This window comes from Dama dama, chromosome 20 (genome assembly GCF_033118175.1).
Source record: "Dama dama isolate Ldn47 chromosome 20, ASM3311817v1, whole genome shotgun sequence".
Taxonomy (NCBI): Eukaryota; Metazoa; Chordata; class Mammalia; order Artiodactyla; family Cervidae; genus Dama; species Dama dama.
Window position 1 is genome coordinate 82,493,273 of NC_083700.1, and position 25,810 is coordinate 82,519,082.

Here is a 25,810-nt window from a genome sequence, read left to right on the forward strand (position 1 = left end):
TTCTCAGTGTTGAAGTTTTAAACAACAACAAATAAAACTCAGTCAAAGTAATTTAGAGCAAATGAATTTATGAAAGATAATAATAATAGTCATAATAACAGAAAAGTCTTAATAGCAATAGTAACAATATCAATAGAACTATTTGCCAAGTTTATTTTTAAGTACATTATATATGTTAATTTATTTATTCCTCACAAAATTATTCTTTGTGGTAGATACAATTATCTCCATCTTACAGATAATGTTTTAAATAAGACATTATTTAAGGTAATCCCTGAGATGCAGAGATTGTTACTTGCCTATAGTCACATAGTATTAAGTGATGGAGCTAGAATTCAATTTCTGGAGATCTGGTTTCATAATTTATGCTTTTAATCACTACAATATAATGCCTAAATGAATGATAAATACAGATGCCACATTATAAAACACATGTATATGTGTATGAATGTACTCAATTCTCAGATCATAATTAACATAAATGTGTATATTACAGAGATGATGTGTGTATCTATGTATACACATATATTTATATACATACACCATACATATGGACACACTCTCACATGTGTTATACAGATATACATAAAGAAATGGAGACATACATATTTATATATACACACAAACATGAAAATATGCATTATGTGATAAATATAAAGTATAAATTCAGCAATAGTTTTAGTAACTTTTCCTACAAAAATACGACTGGACCTCCTAAATCTAACAATATGAAAAGGAGAAAAAAGTTTCCCTCACAATTATATTTAGCAAATGTTTTCCAAGAAATATTGTTTAATCACTTCAGGGAAGCAGAACTTTCTAAGGCTGCAGCCAAGTTAAACTTTTGAAAATTGTTTTTGTAATGTTTACTCAGTGAGATCATATTTTCATTGCCCTGATGAAATACAGGTGCAAAATCTAAATACACCAGCCCCCATAGTGCAGTTTCCTGCTGAGTTCCTTTCTTACATGGCTGAAATCCTTCCACCTCTTTTTCTTCTACCTCTGTCCTTCATCCCGAAATTTATTGTACTCAAGTGATTCTAATAATATCCTCTGAAAGGAAAAACAGAAAGAAAATACTACTTACTGAATGCCTGATATGTGTCAGTAACTTTAACAAACATTATTTTATTTCACAGACTCAATGACCTTATGTGGTGTGCATGAGTTTTATAGAAGGAGAAACAAGGGTCCAGAGAAGTTAAGCACCATACACAAGAAAACAAGGCTACTAATTGGTAGAGCCAGAAACTTGTGGTGTTACTTTGAAGCGATAGCAAAAAGAAAGAATTATAGAATACCATTGTTAGGAGGTACCTTATTCCGTTGTAATTGTCTGTTTACTATATGCTCCTGGAGGGAGATGAATAATCTTTTCATATTTGAATCTCCAGCCGTGTGCACCATGCTATTACGGATGTTAGCATGTGTGCTTAGTATGTACTAGATGTAGTGGATGCCTGCATGTGCGCTTAGTCGCTTAGATGTGTCCAACTTTTTTCGACCACATGAACTCTAGCCTGCCAGGCTCCTCTGTCCTTGGGATTCTTCAGGCAAGAATACTGGAGTGGGTTTCCATATACTCCTCCAGGGGCTCTTCCCAACCCAGGGATTGAACCAGCATCTCCTGCATTAGCAGGCAGATTCTTTACCACTGTATACTGTATGTACTGTATAGCTCTTTGTATTTTAAAGCTGATTTAAAATATCAGTTTTTTTATAATTGTTCAGTTGCTCAGTCAGGTCTGACTCTTTGTGACCCCATGGAGATATATATAGATATACCTATATCTATATATATGTATATATGTATATATTCAGGGGCTAACATGTGTCAAACATTTTGCTATCTTGGCCATGCATTTTCTTTCCTTTAATGGACTCTAGCACAGCCTTCTAACATTGCATTTGAGGAAACGGAGTACAGAAGGTAGTTTATCCAGTCATTTGGGATTAGTTCTCTTCGCATGCCACAGGAAACAATTCTTAATGAAGAATTGGTCAGATTGGTTTAGATGATTTTAACTTAGATTTGAACCAAGCAGAAGAAAAAGCTATCGATTCTTTTCCCATCTAAATTGCCAGTGCCATTCACAGACCAGATGGAAAGAATGTTCACTCCTAATAGCTCTAGGAGGTTAAGGCATCATTTTTGTTTCTATAAGCAGGGCAGCCGCACCCTCAGCCTGGAACCCATGCCTCTATGCTAAGGGCCAGAGCTGCCAACCGTGAACCAAAGGGGTAACAGCCTCTGCTGGGGATTCAGACCCACATATCCCTCCATGAAGAAAATCTTTTTTGCTCCTTAATTCAATCACATACCCAACTGGCAATCTTGCATATCAAAATGGGAATCCTGGGAGGCTGTTGGAATATGCAGATCAACAGAAGCTAATTAGCATTAACTTGCAGCCATCCTGAACTGATTGGCAGCACAGCTGTAGGGACCCAACAAAACATGCTGAGTGCATGTTTGTCAGGCCACCTGCCACTTGGTCGAATCCAAAGTAGTGCAAACCACCGTGCCGTAATATCTCGGTGACCTTAGTTTGGGCGAAGTAGGGAACGGACATATTTGGATCATGCAGTGATTAGTACTGCCTTCACCTGACACGCATTCAACAATAGGCTTCATGGCGGTACCTTGCTCCTTTGACATGTTGATGTCTTAATTGAGATTGACAGCTTCTTCCTGAGGCTACTATTCTCCACGAAGTTTGCTTTCTTACTCAGGATCACTACAGTCACTGAGACTAGTATGATTTCATTTCCAGCGTCTGGGAGCCTGGCTCTTATTTCTTAAATCAAGGGTACATTTTAGGAATAAACACAAAAAAACATTAGGGCAGGTACGGGGAGTGTGGGAGCCAGAGATCTGGCTGGGTGACCTTATGCACATTACCTAACATCTTAAATCTCAGATTTCTCATCTGAGTTGGGGAACCTCCTGGAACTATTGTGAGTGTTGAGTGAGGTAAAGTGTGAAAAGCTCTAACACAAAGTGGGGGCTCAATATGTGGCAGCCACTGTTCTTTTTATAATATAGTAATTAACACACACACACACACACACCAGATAGCAAAGGGTCTGACCGTTTAGATTCAGTTTTTATGATATGCCAAAGGAAACTATAATAATATTTATGAATCAAAACACTATCACTTCCATTTGAGAAATTTGCAAAGTAGATAATAAAGTTTCATTTTATTTTTTTCAAGTCTCCACTTTATATGTATAAGGAAAAGGAGCTTTAATAATGAGGACAATCGCTAACATTTATTGAAAAATAACTGTATTATATGCATCCTCTCTAATCCCCATAAACCCAGGAGATGAGAACTACTAACAGCTCATATTTAAGATGAAAATACTGAGGCCTGGGGACTTGCCCAAGGTCAACTTTGAATCCAGTAGATTTTGTCTTTCTGCAGATTTTAGATGATCCAGATAATAGTTTTATTTTGCACTTGGGTTGTGCTCAATCTTTATTAGGAAATTGAGCTCCCTATTCAGAAAGTCTGCAAGGAGAAATTGAATACTCCCTTCGCTGTAAGCAGCTAATGCAAGGTTAGGGGGATTGTTAGGTTTCAGCTTGGTGGTTTCTAAGCTCCATTCCAAATCTGAAAGACTCTAATCAGCATATTTATTTTTACTATAATTAAGTTAAAAGTTCTCAAAAGTTTCCTGCAGTTCTAGTAGATAAGACAGGTGAAGTAATAACAGCTTCAGTTTTAACACAGTTTTAATAGTGGTGAACCTTGGAGATCAGGATTGAGGGGTCTGAACTCTGGAATAATTACTCTTTTGGGGATCTGAAGTTCCATTGATCTATGTCACACAGATGTTCTGAGATATTGTGGGCTTTGCTTTAGTTGGATTTTCAGTTGTTTTGAAAGTTCCATTGATTCCTGACAATGATGCATTAGTGAGCCTTTTGCAGTTGCCTGCTAGAGTAAGTTCACTGTGCCAGGAATCCCCTTAGTCACTTCCCCTGCATCCCTCACTACCACTGCTGGTAACCCCTGCTACCTTTACTCACTGCTTGTGGAATATTTTAAAAGAATATTACACTTGGAATGGGTACAAACCAAGTCTGAGATGGCCAAATAGGTTTCAGATAGGATCTTGGCTCTGATCTATTAGTAATAGCAGTTAGAACGCTGGATGATGATGGCTTTGAAGCCCCATTCTTGCTCACCAGGAAAGGATGATGTGATGAGTGAAAATGAGATCAATAAGCAATGAACAAGTAAATGTCACTTCTCCTCTAAGTTCTTCTTAACTATTGACTGCTTTTTTATAGTAGGTTCAGATTGGAGAGCAGCAGGCAGAGAGAACATGAGGGCAATCTATCAGGAAGAGAAAAAAAGAGAGTCATGAAGATAAATGGAGTAAACTGAGCTGGGGTGTTCCTTATTGGCATTAACAAATAAGGAAGCAAAAAGAAAGCAACTAACATTCAAAAGCATCTGAGAACAATACTGATGATCTGCCTTTACTGGAGGGTATACTCGAATCCTTGTCTGGGAGCTGAGGGAAAGGAGTTTCCACCACAGTAGGCATGTGGGGAGAAGGGGAGGGTTGTGGCTCAAATGCCACAGACTCTAGCTGATCTTACCAACGTTTAGTAGATGTTCTCCCATGGACTGTAGCCCACCAGGCTCCTCTGCCCATTGGATTCTCCAGGCAAGTATACTTGAGTGGGTTGCCATTCCCTTTTCCAGCCTAAGTGCTAGCTGATCTTAGCAATATTTAGTAGACGTTCTAGCACATACTATCCCAGTCAATCATTTGACCTAACAAAGAAACTGCAGACTCAGAATTTGACCAGATAACAGAACTAGCACATGATGGTGACAAGTAGAGCCCAGTCTTCATATAGATGTTTATGTTTATGTTCTTTTCCCTACACAATTCCATCTCTTAGCCTAGAATGCGAAGATGTTCAGTTAAAGAAGCATATTGGAAGACTTCAGTGTGATACTGCTACTGCTGCTGCTAAGTCGCTTCATTCGTGTCCGACTCTGTGCGACCCCATAGACGGCAGCCCACCAGGCTCCGCCGTCCCTGGGATTCTCCAGGCAAGAACACTGGAGTGGGTTGCCATTTCCTTCTCCAATGAAAGAAAGTGAAAAGTGAAAGTGAAGTTGCTCAGTCGTGTCCGACTCTCTGCGACCCCATGGACTGCAGCCTACCAGGCTCCTCCGTCCATGGGGTTTTCCAGGCAAGAGTACTGGAGTGGGGTGCCATTGCCTTCTCCTCAATGTGATGCAGAGGGTTCTAATTCTCTCTGCTATCTGTGACACTGGACAAGTCACTTGTCCTAACAATATTATAAGCTACGTTTTGTTGAGTCAGGGCATGCAGTAAGCATGCAGCATAATTGCTTGTTTAATTCTTACGCTGCTCTATAAAGAAGATGTGACTAACTGCTTTTACAGGGGAGGTTAAATCATTTTTCCAGGAAATATCTGTTGAATATCTGGGGTACAAATCCAAGTCTCCAGGCCCCAGCTCTTAACAAATCTGTTATGCTGCTGCTGCTGCTAAGTCGCTTCAGTCGTGTCTGACTCTGTGAGACTGCATAGACAGCAGACACCAGGCTCCCCTGTCCCTGGGATTCTTCAGGCAAGAACCCTGGAGTGGGTTGCCATTTCCTGCTCCAATGCACGAAAGTGAAAAGTGAAAGTGACGTTGCTCAGTCGTGTCCCACTCTTAGTGACCCCATGGACTGAAGCCTGCCAGGCTCCTCCATCCATGGGATTTTCCAGGCAAGAGTACTGGAGTGGGGTGCCAGTGCCTTCTCCAATCTATCATGGGAAGGTCAATTATAAAATTATTGTTTCCAGAGTAAAAGAGTACTTTGATGAAATTACTGCTGTGAGAAGTGAATTGAAAAGGGGGAAGTAGGGATTTGAGACTCTGATGAGAGTGTATTATATTGGTAAGACAATGGATGGCAGTTGGTAGAGGAGGTAATGTATCTAAAGTGCCCATATGTAGTATACAATTACCAACTCTGGGTTCTATCTTTATCTTCCCCTCTACCCTATACCCATGGAATTTTTTAGTAAATATTTAAATTGTACAATTGCTTTATAATGTATTTATTTCTGCCACACAACAACACAAACCAGCCATATATATACATATATATAAGCCTTTTTCCTCTACCCCTATCCTACCCCCTAGGTCCTCACAGAGGGCCAGGCTGGACTCCTTGTGGTGTTATATACCAACTTTCCACTATGTATTTTTCACATGATAGTGTACATATGTCAAAGCCACTTTCTCAGTTAGTCCTGCTCTCACCTCCCCCTGCTGTGTCCAGAATTTAATTCTCTACTAGGTTCATCAATATCATTTTCCTAGATTCCATATATATACATGTGTTAATATATAATACTTGTTTTTCTCTTTCTGACTTACTTCACTCTGTATAAGAGGCTCTAGGTTCATCTATCTCACTACAACTGACTCAAATTCATTTATTTTTTTGGCTGAATAATATTCCATTGCATATATGGACCACATATTCTTTTTCCATTCATATGTTGATGAACATCTAGGTGGCTTCCAGGTCCTGACTATTGTAAATATTGCTACAGTGAAGACTGGGGTGCATGTGTCTTTTAAAATTGTGATTTTCTCAGTATATAGCCAGTGGTGGGATTGCTGGGTCATATGGTAGATTTATTTCTGGATTTTAAAAGTCTCCATACTGTTCTCCATGATGGCTATATCAGTTTACATTCCTACCAACAGTGCATGAGGGTTCCCTTTACTCCACATCCTCTCCAGCATTTATTGTTCATAGATTTTTTGATGATGGCCATTCTGACTGGTTTGATGTGATATCTCTTTGTAGTCTTGACTTGTATTTCTCTCATAATGAGTGATGTACCCAAGGAATTTTGTTCTGCAGGGAAATATCAACTGTACACTCCATCTTAATTCTCTGATGAAGCCTTCCTATCTTGTCAGCTAGGGCTGCTATAACAAAATACTAAACTAGGTAGTTTATCCACAGTTAGCTACCTGACCTTATAAGGGTACTAATCCTATTCATGTGGACTATACTCTCAGGATTTAATTCCATTCTGAAAGCCCCACTTCCAAATACTATCCCATTCAGATTAGAGTTTTAGCATATAAAACATTAGGTCCATAGTCTCTGTAGGGACTTTGGGTAAACTAGACTCTGCCCATTGCCTAAGTGTGTGGATGGGGAAATACCAGTAAGAAGAATTTCAGGTTAAAGTAATCAGGGTTACTGGTTTAACAGGAAGCTACCATGGCATCCACTGAAAGGAGCCTGAGAAGTATCTGAACACAAACTGAGATAGCAAGAAATCCTGAAACCTTGTTTTATACAGGAAAAACAGCACTCAGGAGGGACTCAGAGAATTCTCAAGTCTTATTAGGTATCAATATGATTTTTGTGGGCCAAATCTTAGATTTTTGGAATGGTTTATCAGTGGAGAAGAAAAGGAAAAAGCAAAAACACAAATCCAGCCTGGTAATGGAGAGGTGATGGATGAAAGACAGGAAGCTAACCAAGGGGCCTTCACTGTGACACCAGCTCTGCACCCATTCTCTCTGTGGTTAACCAGACCTTCGCAGGTGCTGTGGACTGAATTGTATCCTTCCAATATTCACATGTGGAAGCTCTAAGCCCCAATGTGACAATTACTGGAGATACGATCTTTAGGAAATAATTAAGATTAAATGAAGGTGGGATCCTTCTCTGATAGGACTGTGCCTTCGTAAGAAGGGAAAGAGATCTCTCTCTCTCCACCATGTGAGGGTACAGAAGGAAGGCAGCCATTTGCAAGCCAAGAAGATAAGCTCCAACCATGTTGATACCCTGATCTCAAGTTTTTACCTTCCAGAATTGTGAGAAAAGTTTCTGTTAAGCCACATAGTCCATGGAATTCTGTTATAACAGCCTGAGGTAGAATACCTGGAATATTATGTAATATACCTGGAGTATTCTATGGGGCTGCTTATTAGGATGTAGCCCAGCCTACTGGGTCTGTGAGAATACTATGTAGCACAGGGCATGCTGGGAGAACAAAGCTCCAGGGTGATGGACTCAGAGAAGTCATGGCTCAGTGCTAAATTTCAGAAAAAATAATAGCCATCGGTTATTGAGCACCAAGTGCCAAGTGACTGACCTATTTAGATCTGCCATTTAGATCTCATCAGAACCCTGGGATATAATGTAATTACCTACATGGCAGGGAAGATGTAACCAAAGTTCCAAGGAGAGGCATAACCCCTCGAGGTCATGTATTTAGAAACTAAGTTTCTGTCTGAAACATTGGATTCTATTGCAAACAGTTCTCTTTGCTTACTGTCCTCAGGTTAAAGGGTAAAGACCGTTGAGCCTGTGTCATAAACTGAACTTAACAAAATGTGGTCCCTACTCTTAAGGAATGTTTAATCATGTGTTTGTATGTTGGGGGCAGTCTTGAGTTAAAAGTACTAAGGATAAGTGGTCAACCATGCAGAGAATAAGAAGCATCTTTACTTCTTGTCATGATGTCCATGATAGGACCCTGCAATTCCACAGGTCACCTCATAGAGACTACCAGAGTCATGGCCAGGAAGACCTTCCCAGTTTGTCAGAAATTCTTCAAGGCTCCAAGTCTGGTTTTGATTTTCTGAAGTTCTGATTTCCAGCTCTGATTTCTCCTAAAATATACCTCATTTTGATCCCCATTATCAACGGCTTCCTAATACTTGCCTATCATGCTTTCTCCCCAGCTTGTCTGTTATGAATAATTTTGCTCTTCATGTACAAGGTTGGGTGGACATATGTTTTCATTTCTCTCGCATAGATGCCAAGCAAAGGAATCACTGGGTCATATGTAAATCTATGTTTAACACTTAAAGAAACTGCCAAACCATTTTCTAAAGTGGCTGTATCTTTTAACATTCTAATTTCCAATTTTTCTGTATTCACATTAACATTTGTTTTTGCTTTCTGATTGTAGCCGTTCTAGTGAGCATGGAATGATATCTCATTATAGTTTTAATTTGTATTTCCCTAATGCCAAATTATATTAGACATTTTTTCATGATCTGGTTGCGTATTCATATGTCTTCTTAGTCAAAATCCCTGTTTAATTTTTTTTTGTGCATTTTTAAACTGGCTTACTCATTGTCTTATTATTGAAGTATAAGAACTGTTTTATTCTGGGTACCAGTCTCTCATTAGATGTATGATTTACAAATATTTTCTCCTAATTTGTGACTTGTTTTTTACTTTCTTGATGTTTTCTGAAGTGAAAATGTTTTAAATTTTGATAAAGTCCAGTTTATTATTTTTACCTTGGATCCCTTCGGTTTTCTTTTTTTTTCCTAAAGAGGAAGGATTTGGGTCTCATATTTGTTTCCAATAAAAATTTTAGAAAATTTAAAGTAAAACATTTTGGAGAACTTGGGCTACTGGAAATTTTTCTTTGGTAGGCTTCAGTGAGCACATTCAAATAAGTTCTAATATACAGAATCTCAAGCTTCATCTGCAGATTGTAATTATGTTGCATCCATGTCCTTCTTTATTGGCATATTTAAAAAATCATTTTTTGGGGGTAATATTTCAGAACTTCTAAACCACCACCCCACATGTTCCCTTCATTACCCTCTCTTCTTGGTACTCTTATGGGCTCATAAGAATATTCCATATATCTCCTTGTCAATTGCCCTGCAATTGGACAGATATAACTACTTTGATTACAGTTTGATCCCGTTGTCATAACCCCAATGCAGGGCTTGTTTTGCTGACTGCCAAGGCTCTGTTTTGTGTTTTATGATTGAATGTAGAGGGTGGAACAGTTTTGTCTTTGATACTGCTGAGTTCTTATTTTTCTTATGAAGAGGAATTTAAGATTTTGGGAGTGAAACCATGATTATGACATTTTGTTTTATTGACTTGTTTATTCTATTGGTAAATCAAGAGTATGTTTTATGGGATTTAAAAAGCTAAACACATACCAAAATTGAACATCAGGTTGCTGCAGTCGCAGTGATAAATTTTAAAGTTCTTTCCTCTGCTAAGAACATTTTGAAGTTGTCCCAGGAGATATTTTCGGATTCCACAGACCCAGATAGTATGTGAGCCAGGCCATGGGGGCACATCTTATTTGAACATTAAATCCTGAGCACCTAGCATAATGCCAAGCATATGCTGGTGCTTAAATAGAAAATGATTTTTTCCCCATATCGATCCTTTTGTTTTCCTTCTGTTTGCTTTTTACTTCACAGCTCAGAATTCTCTAAATATCTCTGAGCTTTTCAGGTTTACATGGGAAAAGGACAACTATTGCTAGATTTTATTAATGATCTGATGGTCTCCTTCTTCTCACAGGATGGTTTGAGAGTTCCTAGGATATTGAAAAGACTGAAGGTCCCTTTCTGGTTATGATACTGCAACCACATGGTCAGGAGCTAAATATTCTTTTGTTGACTCCTTATTTTAGAGGTGCCTCTAAGGTTGAATGCCAGAGAGCTAAGCTGACTGGACATTTAAAATGTGCTCAAATATGAGTATTACAAGATGTCCTCTTGTTTAATCATTCAATAACTAAATAAAGAACAACTATCATGTGCCACTCCCTGTGATGGAAACTGGAGAGAAAAAGATGAAGATAGCCTCTGTCCTCAAGAAGCTTACAATGCAATTGGGCAGGGGAAACACAACAGACTCTGACACATTGTGCTGAAGGCTATGTTACAGGAATGAATAATGTACTCTGGGAAGCAGAGCAGGGAGTGAAAAATGTTGCCTGGGGGTTGGGGAAGTGTGCTTGTTTTGTTGGTGTGCATACTCTTTCGTCACTGGAAGCCCTGAGGACAATTTTTACACATACCCATTTGGCAAGATAATATTTGTAAAATATTTTACTGTCCTCAGCCCATAAGTGAAATGATTCATATGGCATAGCAGGACATGAAGCATCGGTCTAACACTGGATTAATACTTTCAAAGTATTTATAGGCATCACTGTAAATAACCTAGATTCTAATTACTTTGTGACAATGGATGCAAAGTGAAACTTACTGGACAAGCAACTGGTTCGTCTGACCAAGGATATCTTCTCCCTAATTTGCTAGTGTTAAGAAAAGCCTTTCTTTTCTTCCTTCCCTTATGTCTCCCCTCTCCCTCACTTCTCGTATTTTTTTTTTTTTTTTTGAGCACTTGCCATGTGTTTCTGAGCATACAAAGATGACTAAAACAGTCTAGCAGGGGAGACAAAGAAATAAACAAATCAACTTTATTCACTAGGACACATTTTGTAATAGAAGAGTGTACAATATGCTGGGGATGCTTCAAGACACAGTAATTCTATCTGCCTCAGGGGAATCCAGCAAGACTTCCCATAGGAGGTGATATTTGAACAGGGTCATGACAAGCACATTGTCTATTTTTTATATAAGGTCTTAACTTATGACCCAATTAGTGTCTGGACAACTGTAGTGACCTTTGCAATTATGAGCTGTGTCTTTGTAAAACTAATGCACAAGTTATAAACTAAAATTTGATTCTGGAAACAAAATATTTAAATATAAGAACTATTTCATTAATGTTCTTTTGAAGCATTTGTTTAATGAAAGCTGAATTGGCTGAAGCTTGTTGAAAATAAATTTGATGAAACAGGGATTAACATTCTTTGAGTTTGATGTTCTTTGAAGTATAGAAGGCAGTAAATGTTTTTGAAATATAATTCTAATAGAAGGGTGGTTTCCACAGCAATAACATAAGGTCATGCAATCTGCTCAGGTCTGCCTCCAAGGGGTGCTGTTCTGAAAGAAAGGCTGTGATACAAATTTTCTCCTGTGAGATGGACAGTATGGTAGTCTTGATAATTTCTAAGATGCTCTCATGTCTGTTTCTTGTATATGTGTGTATATACATATACACATGTACATCTGGATACATGCATATGTATATCTACATACACAAACATATATGTGTGTAAATACATTTAAAAATTTTTATAAATATTGTTGTTGTTAAGTTGTTAAGTCATGTCTGACTCTTTTTATGACCCCATGAACTATATAGCCCTTGAGGCTCCTCTGTCCATGGGATTTCCAAGGCAAGAATACTGGAATGGGTTGCCACTTCCTTCTCCATGGGATCTTTCCAACCCAGGGATCAAACCTGTGTGTCCTACATTGGCAGGAGGATCTTTTACCACTGAGTCACCAGGAAAGCCCTTTTATAAATATATTTAAATATAGAAAAGTATACATAAATTAAGGACAAGGAAATGGCAACCCACTCCAGTATTCTTGCCTGGGAAATCCCATGGACAGAGGAGCCTGGTGGGCTGTAGTCCATGGGATTACAAAGAGTTGGACATGGTAGAGAGACTGAACAAATACAATAACATACATGTAGTAAGTGTATATAACTTATTCGGTTATCAAAACTGAATATACCCATGTAATAAACCTGCAGATGATAAGTAGGATACCAAAACACCACCATAAAATTCCTCTTATGCCATTTCTAATTTTTCCTCCCATGAAGTTAACAACTATCCTGATTTTGAATAGCATTGATTAGATTTGCATGTGAGTGTGCGTGTGTATAAGCTTTAATTAGCTCAATATTTTTGTACTTTCAATGCTTTAAAGTTTGATATATGCATCTTTATTTTCCTTCAAACTATGTTTTAACATTATACCTTTCCATTATAGTATCAAAACTTTATAACAGTATACTTTCATTTTTTCCTTCCATCTTTTTTTCTATGGCTAGAATTTTCATGTGCAAATGTGTTTTAGATTTCCAAATACATCACTATTATTTTTCTTTAAACAATTATCTTTGATATTTATTCAATTATTTTATTACTAATTAACAATTATCTTGTGAAGAAAATTAAAAATGAGAAAAATATCTTTGGGATTTATTTTGTATTTATCTTTTCTAGCTATCTGTATTTCTTTGTATAGATTCAAATTTTCATCTTATATAAGTTTTCTTCAGCTTGAAGACTTACAATATTTTTTGTTGTGTAGTTATGCTGGTGATGAATCCTTTCAGCTTTAGATTTTCTGAAATCATGAAGGCCTACCTTGTTTTATTCTGCTTTGCTTTATTGTGCTTCCCAGATGTTGTTCTTTATTAATTTAAGGATTGTGACAACCCTGTGTTGAGGAAGTCTATCACTACTAGTGTTTCACAGCATATGCTTACTTTATGTCTGTGTCGCATTTTGGTAGTTTTCACAATATTTCAAACTTTTTCATTATTTGTTGTAGTGATCTATGATCACTGATCTTTGAGGTTACTATACAACTTGCCAAAGGCTAAGATGATGGTTAGAAGTTTTTAGGAACAAAGTATTTTTAAATTATGATATGTACATAGTTTTTCTAACTTTTAAAAAATTTTATTGACATATAGTTGACTTATAACATTAATTCCAGATGTACAACATAATGATTAGTATTTTTATAATTATACTCCATTTAAAGCTATAGTATATTCTTGTTGTATGTTTACTTTATACCTAGTAGTTTGTGTCTCTCTTTTTTTCCTTCTTTTTTAAAAAAAATTATTTATTTTTATTGAAGAATAATTGCTTTACATAATTTTGCTATTTTCTGTCAAACCTCAACATGAATCAGCCATAGGTATACATATATCCCCTCCCTTTTGAACCTCCCTCCCAGCCCACCCCTCTAGGTTGACACAGAGCCCCTGTTTGAGTTTCCTGAGCCATAGAGCAAATTCCCATTGGCTATCTATTTTAAATATGGTAATGTAAGTTTCCATGTTACTCTTTCCGTACATCTCAATCTCTCCTCCCCTCTCCCCATGTCCATAAGTCTATTCTCTATGTCTGTTTCTTTACTGTTGCCCTGTAAATAAATTCTTCAGTACCATTTTTCTAGATTCTGTATATGTGTGTTAGAATGCAATATTTATCTTTCTCTTTCTGACTTACTGTATAATAGGTTCTAGGTTCATCCACCTCATAGAACTGACTCAAATGTGTTCCTTTTTATGACTGACTAATATTCCATTGTGTATATATACCACTACTTCTTTATCCATTCATCTGACTATGGACATCTAGGTTGTTTCCATGATCAGCTATTGTAAATGGTGCTTCAATGAGCAATGGGATACATTTGTCTCTTTCAGTTTTCGTTTCCTCAGGGTATATGCCTAGGTGTGGTATTGTTGGATCATATGGTGGCTTTCTGCCTAGTATTTTAAGGAATCTCCGTACCATCTTCCATAGTGGCTATATCAATTTACATTCCCACCAACAGTGCAAGAGTGTTTCCTTTTCACCACACCCTCTCCAGCATTTATTGTCTGTAGACTTTTTAATGAGAGCTATTCTGACCAGTGTGATGTGATATCTCAGTGTAGTTTTGATTTGCATTTTTCTAATAATGAGAAATATTGAGCATCTTTTCATGTGTTTGTTAGCCATCCGTATGTCTTGTTTAGAGAAGTGTCTGTTTACATCTTTTTCCCACTTTTGATTGGGTTGTTTGTTTTTTCTGGTATTGAGTTATATGAGCTGCTTGTATATTTTGGAAAATAATCCTTTGCTAGTTGTTCATTCAGGTATGACCTAAATCAAATCCTTTATGATTATACAGTGGAAGTGAGAAAGTGGAAGTGATTTAAGGGACTAGATCTGGTAGAGTGCTTGATGAACTATGCACAGAAGTTCATGACATTATATAGGAGACAGGGATCAAGACCATCCCCAAGAAAAAGAAATGCAAAAAAGGAAAATGGCTGTCTGAGGAGGCCTTATAAATAGCTGTGAAAAGAAGAGAAGCAAAAAGCAAAGGAGAAAAGGAAAGATATATCCATTTGAATGCAGAGTTCCAAAGAATAGCAAGGAGAGATAAGAAAGACTTCCTCAGCGATCAATGCAAAGAAATAGAGGAAAACAACAGAATGGGAAAGACTAGAGATCTCTTCAAGAAAATTAGAGATACCAAGGGAACATTTCATGCAAAGATGGTCTCAATAAAGGACAGAAATGTTATGGACCTAAGAGAAGCAGAAGATAATAAGAAGAGGTGGCAAGAAAACACAGAACTGTACAAAAAGATCTTCACAACCCAGATAATTGATGGTGTGATCACTCACCTAGAGCCAGACATCCTGGAATGTGAAGTCAGGTGGGCCTCAGGAAGCATCACTATGAATAAAGCTAGTGGAGATGATGGAATTCCAGTTGAGCTATTTCAAATCCTGAAAGATGATGCTGTGAAAGTGTGGCACTCAATATGTCAGCAAATTTGGAAAACTCAGCAGTGGCCACAGGACTGGAAAAGGTCAGTTTTCATTCCAATGCCAAAGAAAGGCAATGCCAAAGAATGCTCAAACTACCGCACAGTTGCACTCTTCTCACACATTAGTAAAGTAATGCTCAAAACTCTCCAAGCCAGGCTTCAGCAATACATGAACCATGAACTTCCAGATGTTCAAGCTGGTTGTAGAAAAGGCAGAGGAACCAGAGATCAAGTTGCCAACATCCACTGGATCATCAAAAAAAGCAAGAGAGTTCCAGAAAAACATCTATTTCTGCTTTATTGACTATGCCAAAGCCTTTGATTGTGTGGATCACAATAAACTGTGGAAAATTCTGAAAGAGATGGGAATACTAGACCACCTGACCTGACTCTTGAGAAATCTGTATGCAGGTCGGGAAGCAACAGTTAGAACTGGACATGGAACAACAGACTGGTTCCAAATAGGAAAAGGAGTATGTCAAGGCTGTGTATTGTCACCCTGCTTATTTAACTTATGTGCAGAGTACATCATGAGAAACGCTGAGCTGGATGAAACACAAGGTGGAATCAAGATTTTTGGGAGAAATTTTAGTAACCTCAGATATAAAGATGACATCACCCGGATGGCAGAAAGTGAAGAAGAACTAAAAAGCCTCTTGATGAAAGTGAAAGAGGAGAGTGAAAAAGTTGACTTAAAACTCATCACTTGGAAAACTAAGATCGTGGCATCTGGTCCCATCACTTCATGGCAAATAGATGGGGAAACAGTGGCTACCTTTATTTTTCTGTGCTCCAAAATCACTGCAGATGGTGAGAGCAGCCATGGAATTAAAAGATGCTTACTCCTTGGAAGGAAAGTTATGACCAACCTAGACAGCATATTACAAAGCAGAGATATTACTTTGTCAAGAAAGGTCCATCAAGTCAAGGCTATGGTTTTTCCAGTGGTCAGGTATGGATGTGAGCATTGGACTATAAAGAAAGTTGAGCACAAAAGAATTGATGGTTTTGAACTGTGGTGTTGGAGAAGACTCTTGAGAGTCCCTTGGACTGCAAGGAGATCCAAGCAGTCCATCCTAAGAGAGCTCAATCCTGGGTGTTCATTGGGATGACTAATGTTGAAGCTGAAACTCCAATACTTTGGCCACCTGGTGCGAAAAGCAGACTCATTTGAAAAGACCCTGATGCTGGGAAAGATTGAGGGCAGGAGGAGAAGGGGATGATGGAGAATGAGATGGATGGATGGCGTCACCAACTCAATGAACATGAGTTTGGGTAAACTCCGGGAGTTGGTGATGGACAGGGGGTCTTGTGTGTTGTGGTTCATGGTGTTGCAAAGTGTTGGTCGTGACTGAGCGACTGAACTGAACTGAACTGAGTTGTTTCATTTGCTATTATTTTCTCCAATTCTGAGGGTTGTCTTTTCACCTTGCTTATAGTTTCTTTTGCTCTGCAAAAGCTTTTAAGTTTAATCAGGTCCCACTTTTTTACTTTTGCTTTTATTTCCATTACTCTAGGAAGTAAGTTGTAGAGTGTCTGGCTTTGATTTATGTCATTGAGTGTTCTGCCTATGTATTCCTCTAAGAGTTTTATAGTTTCTCATCTTACATGTAGGCCCTTAATCCATTTTGTGTTTATCTTTGTGTATGGTGTTAGGAAGTGTTCTAATTTCATTCTTTCACATGTAGCTGGCCAATTTTCCCCGCACCATTTATTGAAGAGTCTGTCTTTGCCCCATTGTATGTTCTTGCCTCTTTTGTCAAAAAGAAACTACCCATAGGTGCATGGGTTTATTTCTGGGCTTTCTATCTTGTTCCATTGGTCTATATATCTGTTTTTGCACCAGTACCATACTCTCTTGATGACTGTAGCTTGGTAGCATAACCTGAAGTCAGCAAGCTTGATTCCTCCAACTGCATTCTTCATTCTCAAGGCTGCTTTGGCTATTAGGGGTCTTTTGTGTTTCCATATTGGAGAAGGCAATGGCACCCCACTCCAGTACTCTTGCCTGGAAAATCCCATGGATGGAGGAGCCTGGTAGTTTGCAGTCCATGGGGTCGCTAAGAGTCGGACACGACTGAGTGACTTCACTTTCACCTTTCACTTTCATGCATTGGAGAAGGAAATGGCAACACACTCCAGTGTTCTTGCCTGGAGAATCCTAGGGACGGGGGAGCCTGGTGGGCTGCTGTCTATGGGGTCGCACAGAGTTGTACACGACTGAAGCGACTTAGCAGTAGCAGTGTTTCCATATGAATTGTGAAATTTTTTGTTTCAGTTCTGTGAAAAATGTCATTGGTAATTTGATAGGGATTGCATTAAATCTGTAAACTGCATTTGGTGGTATAGTCATTTTCACAGAATTAATTCTTTCTACCGAGGAACATGAGATATCTCTCCATCTGTTTATGTCATCTTTGATTTCTTTCATTAGTGTTTTATAATTTTCTGTGTACAGTTCTTTCATCTCCTTCACTTCAGTTCAGTTGTTCAGTAGTGTCCAACTCTTTGCGACCCCATGAATCACAGTACGCCAGGCCTCCCCGTCCATCACCAACTCCCAGAGTCTACTCAAACTCATGTCCATGGAGTCGGTGATGCCATCCAGCCATCTCATCCTCTGTCATCCCCTTCTCCTCCTGACCCCAATCCCTCCCAGCATCAGGGTCTTTTCCAATGAGTCAACTCTTCACATAAGGTGGCCAAAGTATTGGAGTTTCAGCTTCAGCATCAGTCCTTCCAATGAAAACCTGGGACTGATCTTTAGGATGCAATGACTGGATCTTCTTGCAGTCCAAGGGACTCTCAAGAGTTTTCTTCAACACCACACTTCAAAAGCATCAATTCTTTGGCGCTCAGCTTTCTTCACAGTCCAACTCTCACATCCATACATGATTACTGGAAAAACCATAGCATTGACTAGATGGACCTTTGTTGGCTAAGTAATGTCTCTGCTTTTTAATATGCTAAGTTGGTCATAACTTTCCTTCCAAGGAGTAAGTGTCTTTTAATTTCATGGCTGCAGTCACCATCTGCAGTGATTTTGGAGCCCCCCAAAAATAAAGTCTGATACTGTTTCCACTGTTTCCCCATCTATTTCCCATGAAGTGATGGGACCAGATGCCATGATCTTAGATTTCTGAATGATGAGTTTTAAGTCAACTTTTTCACTCTCCTCTTTCACTTTCATCAAGAGGCTTTTTAGTTCCTCTTCACTTTCTGCCATCAGGGTGGTGTCATCTGCATATCTGAGGTTATTGATATTTCTCCCGGCAATCTTGATTCCAGCCTGTGCTTCTTCCAGCCCAGCGTTTCTCATGATGTACTCTGCATAGACGTTAAATAAGCAGGGTGACAATATACAGCCTTGACATACTCCTTTTCCTATTTGGAACCAGTCTGTTGCTCCATGTCCAGTTTCGTCTCCTTAGGTAAGTTTATTCCTAGATATTTAATTCTTTTTGTTGCAGAGATGAATGGGATTAATGCCTTAATTGCTTTGATTTTTCATTGGTTATATAGAAATGCAAGTGACTTCTGTGTATTGATTTTGTGTCCTGCGACTTTGCTAAATTCACTGATTAGCTCTAGTAATTTTCTGATACTATGTTTAGGGTTTTCTATGTACAGTATCATGTCATTTGCAAACACTGAGAGCTTTACTTCTTTTTTAATCTGGATTCCTTTTATTTCTTTTTCTTCCCTGATTGCTGTAGCTAGTACTTTCAGAAATATGTTGAATGATAGTGGCAAAAGCAGACACCCTTGTCTCATTCCTGATCTTAGGGGGGATACTTTCAGTTTTTCACCATTGAAGATAATGTTTGCTGTAGGCTTATCATATATGGCCATTAATATGTTGAGGTAGGTTCCTTCTATGCCCATTTTTTGAAGACTTTTAATCATAAATAGGTGCTGAATTTTGTCAAAGTCTTTTTCTGCATCTATTCAGATGATCATATGTTTTTTGATCTTTCAACTTGTTAATATGGTGTACCACATTGATTGATTTGTGTATACTGAGGAATCCCTGCATCCCTGGAATAAACCCAACTTGATCATGGTGTATAAGCTTTTTGGTGTGTTGCTGAATTCTGTTTGCTAAAATTTTGTTGAGGATTTTTGCATTTATGTTCATCAACGATATTAGTGTGCAGTGTTCGTTTTTTTGTGTTTTCTCTATCTGGTTTTGGTATCAGGGTAGAATGCATTTGGAAGTGTTCCTTTGACTACAATTTTTTGAAAGAGTTTTAGAAGGATAGACATTAGCTCTTCTCTAAATGTTTGATAGGATTCTCCCATGAAGCCATCTGGTCCTGGGCTTTTGTTTACTGGGAGAGTTTTGATCACAGTTTAAATTTCAGTGCTTGTAATTGGTTGTTAATAATTTCTGTTTCTTCCTGGTTCAGTCTTGGAAGAGGGAACTTTTCTAAGAATCTGTCCATTTCTTCCAGGTTACCTATTTTTTGCCATATAGTTGTTCGTAATAGTCTTTTATAATCCTTTGTACTTCTGCATTGTCTGTTGTAACCTCTCCTTTTTCATTTCTAATTTTGTTGATTTGATTCTTCTCTCTTTTTTCTTGATAAATCTGGCTAAGGGTTTATCAAATTTGTTTATCTTCTCAAAGAGCCAGCTTTTAGTTTTATTAATCTTTACTATTATTTCTTTTATTTCTTTTTCATTTAATTCTGCTCAGATCTTTATGATTTCTTTCCTTCTACTAATCTTGGGTTTTTATTCTTCTTCTTTTCCAGTTCCTTTAGGTGTAAAGTTAGGTTGTCTATTCAATGTTTTTCTTGTTTCTTGAGGTAGGATTGTATTGCTATAAACTTCCCTCTTAGAACTGCTTGTGGTGCATCCCATAGGTTTTGAGTTGTCGTGTTCTCATTGTCATTTGTTCCTAGAAATTTTTTGAGTTTTCTTATGATATCTTTAGTAACCTGTTGGTTATTTAGAAGCATGTTGTTTACTCTCCATGTGTTTGTGTTTCTTACAGTTTTTTTCGTGTAGTTAATATCTAGTCTCCTAGCATTGTGGTCGGAGAAAATGCTTGATACAATTTCAGTTTTCTTAAATTTACTGAGGTTTTATTTGTGACCCAGGATGTGGTCTATCCTGGAGAATGTTCCATGTGCACTTGAGAAGAAGATATCTTCTTCTGCATTTGAAGGGAATGTCCTGAAGATATCAGTGAGATCCATCTCATCTTATGTATCATTTAATACTTGTGTTTCTTTATTAATTTTCTGTTGTGATGATCTGTCCATTGGTGTGAGTGGGTTGTTTAAGTCTCCTGCTAGTATTGTGTTACTGTCGATTTCTCCTTTTATGTTTGTTAGTGTTTGTCTTATGTATTGAGGTGCTCCTATGTTGGGTGCATATATATTTACAATTGTTATGTCTTCCTCTTGGATTGATCCTTTGATCACTATGTAGTGTCCTGCCTTATCTCTTGTAATATTCTTTATTTTAAGGTCTGTTTTGTCTGATATGAGGGTTGCTACTCCAGCTTTCTTTTGCTTCCGATTTGCATGGAATATATATTTCCATCCTCTCACTTTCAATCTGTATGAGGTCTGAAGTGGTCTTCTTGTAGACAACATATATATATGGGTCTTGTTTTTGTATCCATTCAGCCATTCTGTGTCTTTTGGTTGGAGCACTTACCATTTACATTTAAAGTAATTATTGATATATATGTTCCTATTGCCATTTTCTAATTGTTTGGAGTTGAGTTTGTAGATTTTTTTTTTTTCCTGTTGTATTTCTTGACTATTTAAGTCCATTTAACATTTGTTGTAAGGCTGGTTTGGTGGTACTGAATTTTCTTAACTTTTGCTTGTCTGAAAAGCTTTTTATTTCTCCATCAATTTTGAATGTGATCCTAGCTGGGTACAGTAGTCTCGATTGTATATTTTTCCCTTTCAGTACTTTAAATATATCCTGCCAGTCCCTTCTGACTTGCAGAGTTTCTGCTGAAAGATCAGCTGTTAGGTGTATGGGGTTTCCCTTGTATGTTATTTGTTGCTTCTCCCTTGCTGCTTTTAATATTTTTCTTTGTGTTTAGTCTTTGTTAGTTTGATTAGATGTGTGTTGGCAAAACCTAGTAGTTCGTGTCTCTTAATCTCATACCTATATTTTGCACATTCCAACTTCACTATCCTCATTTCCCTATCTGTATTTTTCTGTTATATACATTTGTTGCTTTTATTTATAGATCCATATATAAGTGATGACATAACTGTTATTTTATGCCTGACATGTCACTAAACATAATATTTCTAGGTCCAGAATTTCATACATTTTCATGGCTGAGTAATTTTCCTGTGTGTGTGTGTGTGTATCATACCTTATCTATTCATCTGTGGATAGACACTTAGGTTGCTTCCAATGAAATTAGGGTGCATGTATCTTTTCAAGTTAGTATATTTAGTTTTGTTTGTTTGCTTACTTGTTTTTGAATATGTACCTGGTAATGAAATTTCTGGTTCATACAGTTCTGTTTTTTGTTTTTCTCTTTGAGGAAACTCTATACTGTTTTTCATAATGGCTGCACAAGTTTATGATCCCACAGGGCATGATGGTGCCCTTTTCTTCACATCATCACCAACATTAGTTATTTTTAGACTTTTTGATGACAGCCATTCTGTTAGGTGTGAAGTGATATCTCGTGGTTTTGATTTGCATTTCTGATTAGTAATTTTGAGCATATTTTTTATGTGCTTGTTGGCCATCTGTATATCTCTGGGAAAATGTCTGTTCAAATCTTCCACCCATATTTTAATTGCGTTGTTTGGTTTCTATATATTGAGTTTTGTGAGGTATTTACATATTTTGGATATTAACCCATTATTGGTCATATTATTGGCAACTACTTTCTCTCATTCTGTAGATTGTAATTTCATTTTTGTCAGTGATTTCTGTTCCTGTGCAAAAGCTTTTAAGTTTTATTAGGTCTTATTTGTTTAAGTTTGTTTATATTTTCCTTGCCTGAAAAGACAGAGTAAAAAAATTGCTACAATTTATGTCAAAGAGTGTTCTGCCTATGTTCTCTTCTAGGAACTTTGTGATTTCAGCTTACATTTAGGCCTTTAATACACTTTGAGTTTGTTTGTATATGATGTGAAGAAATGATGTGATCTCATTCACTTACGTGTAGCTGTCCAGTTTTCCAAGTCGGAATTATTGAAGACACTGTTTTTTCTCCATAAAGTATTCTTGCCTCCTTTGTCATAGATTAATTGACTGTAAGTGCCTAAGTTTATTTCTGGGCTCTCTGTTCAGTTCCATTGATCAATATGTCTGTTTTTGTGTCAGTACTACAGCTTTGTAATATAGGCTGAGGCAGGGATTGTGATACCAACAGCTTTGTTATTTGTTTCTCAAGATTGCTGTGGCAATTCTGGGTCTTTTGTGGTTCCATATAAATTTTAAAATTATTTGTTCTTTGTCTTCTTTATTATAAAGTTTTAGATTTCCACCATTGGGTATGATGTTTGCTATGGGTTTGTCATAAATGACCTTCATTATGTTGAGATATGTTCCCTCTCTACGCAATTTGAGAGGTTTTAATTATGAATGGATACTGAATTTTGTCAAATGTTTTTATGGCATCTATTGCTATGATCATGTGCTTTTATCCTTTGTTTTGTTAATATAGTGCATCACATCATTTTCTGAATATTGAACCACCTTTGCTCCCTGGTGTAAAAGTTTAATAATCCCTGGAATAAATCCTACTTGCTCATGGTGTATCATACCTTTTGGGTATATTGTTGAATTGGTTTGCTAATATTTTGGGAAGGATTTTTGCATCTATTTCCATCAGAAGTATTGGACTGCAATTTTCCATTTTTTGTATTGTCTTTGTCTGGTATCAAGATAATAGTTGCTTTGTAGATAACTTTGAGAGTTTTCCCTACTCTTCAATTTTCTGCAGTAGTTTAAGAAGGATGCTGCTGCTGCTAAGTCGCTTCAGTCATGTCCGACTCTGTGTGACCCCATAGACAGCAGCTCACTAGGCTCCCCCATCCCTGGGATTCTCCAGGCAAGAACACTGGATATTAGCTTTTCTGTATTGTTTGGAAGAATTCCCTTGTGAAGCCATCTGGGTCTGAAATTTTTTTCTGGGAGTTTTTATTTTTAATTGCAAATTCAATTTCACTAGTAGTGATAGATTTTGTTCAGATTGTCTATTTCTTCCTGATTTTAGAAAGTTATATGTTGCAAGAAATTTGTCCATTTCTTCTAAGTTGTCCAATTTGTTGACATATTACTTTTTGTAGTGTTTTCCTGATTTTTTTTTTTTTTTTTTTTTTTGTATCTTTGTGGTATTGATGGATATTTCTCCTCTTTCATTTCTATTTGGGCTTTCAGGACCACTCTTCTTATTGATGAGACTGACTACAGATTTTTAATTTTGTTTATCATTTCAAAATCTTTATTTCCTTGATCTTTTCTATTGTTTTTTCCTTGGTCTCTATTTTATTTCCTCTGTTCTTTATTATTTCTTTCCTTAAGCTGACTTTGGGCATTGTCTTTCTTTTAATAATTCATTTATGTGGAAGGTTAGGTTGTTTAAATTGAAATTTTTACTATTTCTTGAGATAAATCTGTATCACTATAAACTTTCTTTTAGAATTGCTTTTATTATACTCTGTAAGATTTTGGAAGTTGTGCTTGCATTTTCATTTGTGTCAAGTATTTTATGATAATCCTCTTAAATTTTTCATTGACCCACTGGTTTTTAAATACCATATTGTTTAGTCGTCAAATGTTTGTGCTTTTCCCCTTTTCTTCCTGTAACTGATTTCTAATTTCATGCTATGTTTTCAGAAGAAATGCTTGATATTATTTCTATCCTCTTAAATTTGTTGAGACTTTTGTGCCCTAGAATGTGATTTCTACTGGAGGATTTTCAGTAAGCACTTGAAAAGAATGTCTATTCTGCTGTTTTTGACAGAATGTCCTGTAGATATAAAGTCCAACTGGTGTATGGTGGCGTTTAAGACCACTGCTACCTTGCTGATCTCCCATGTGGATGATCTGTCCATTGATGTAAATGATGGGTTAAAATTCCCTACTATTATTGTGTTGTCATTTTCTCCCTGTATGTCGGTTTATATTTCTTTTACATATTTAGGTGCCTCTGTATTGAGCACATATGTATATTAACAAGTGTATTATCCTTTTTTTGTGTGGATTACTTTATATTTTGTCTTTTGACTTTTTAAAAGCTATTTATTGGAGTATGATTGATAATGCTGTGTTTCAGATATACAGCAAAGTGAATCAATTATATATATACAAATGAATACAGTTTTTAAAGATTCTATCCCCATAGAGGCTATTACACAATATTGAGTAGAATTTCCTCTTCTTATGCAGGTTCTTATTACTTATCTATTTTATATAAAGTAGTGTTAATCCAACCTCCTAATTTATCCATCCTTCAACTTATCCCTGATAACTGTAAATTTTTCTACACCAGTATCTCTACTTCTGTTTTGTAAATAAGTTCATTTGTACTTTTTTCTTTTTAGAGTCTACATATAAGTGATATCACATGATATTTCTCTTTCTGTTTCTGACTTACTTCACTCAGTATGAACTGCCCATTCATGTTGCTACAAATGATATAATTTTGTTCATTTTTTATGGCTGAATAGTATACATTGTCTACATATATACATATATATAGTGTATATATATATATATAGTATGTATGTATATTATATGTATATATATATATACAGCATGTATACATATTGTGTGTATATATATATAAAACATCTTCTTTGTCCATTCCTCTGTTGATGGACATTTAGGTTGCTCCTATGTCCTGGCTATTGAGAGTCCCTTGGACTGCAAGGAGATCACACCAGTCAATCCTAAAGGAAATCGGTCCTGAATATTCATTGGAAGGACTGATGCTGAGGCTGAAGCTCCAATACTTTGGCCACCTGATGTGAAGAACTGACTCATTGGAAAAGACCGTGATGCTGGGAAAGATTGAAGGCAGGAAGAGAAGGGGATGACAGAGGATGAGATGGTTGGATGGCATCACCAACTCAATGGACATGAGTTTCAGCAAGCTCTGGGAGTTGGTGATGGATAGGGAGGCCTGGTGTGCTGCAGTCCATGGGGTTGTAAAAAGTCAGACACAAATGAGTGACTGAACTGAACATTGGGGTGCATGTATCTTTTTGAATTATTGCTTCCTCTGGGTATATGCCTAGGAATGGGGTTGCTGGTTCATATGGTAATTTTATACTTAGTTTTTTAAGGAACCTCCATGCTGTTCTTCATAGTAGCTGTAAATTTACATTCCTATCACCAGTGTAGGAAGGTTCCCTTTACTCCACACCCTCTCTGGAATTTATTATGTATAGATTTCTTTGATGATGGCCATTCTGATTGATGTGAGATCATACCTCATTGTAGAATGTCACTCTTGCCAATATTATTCAACATTGGAAGTCCTAGTCATGGCAATCAGAGAAGAAAAAGAAACAAAAGG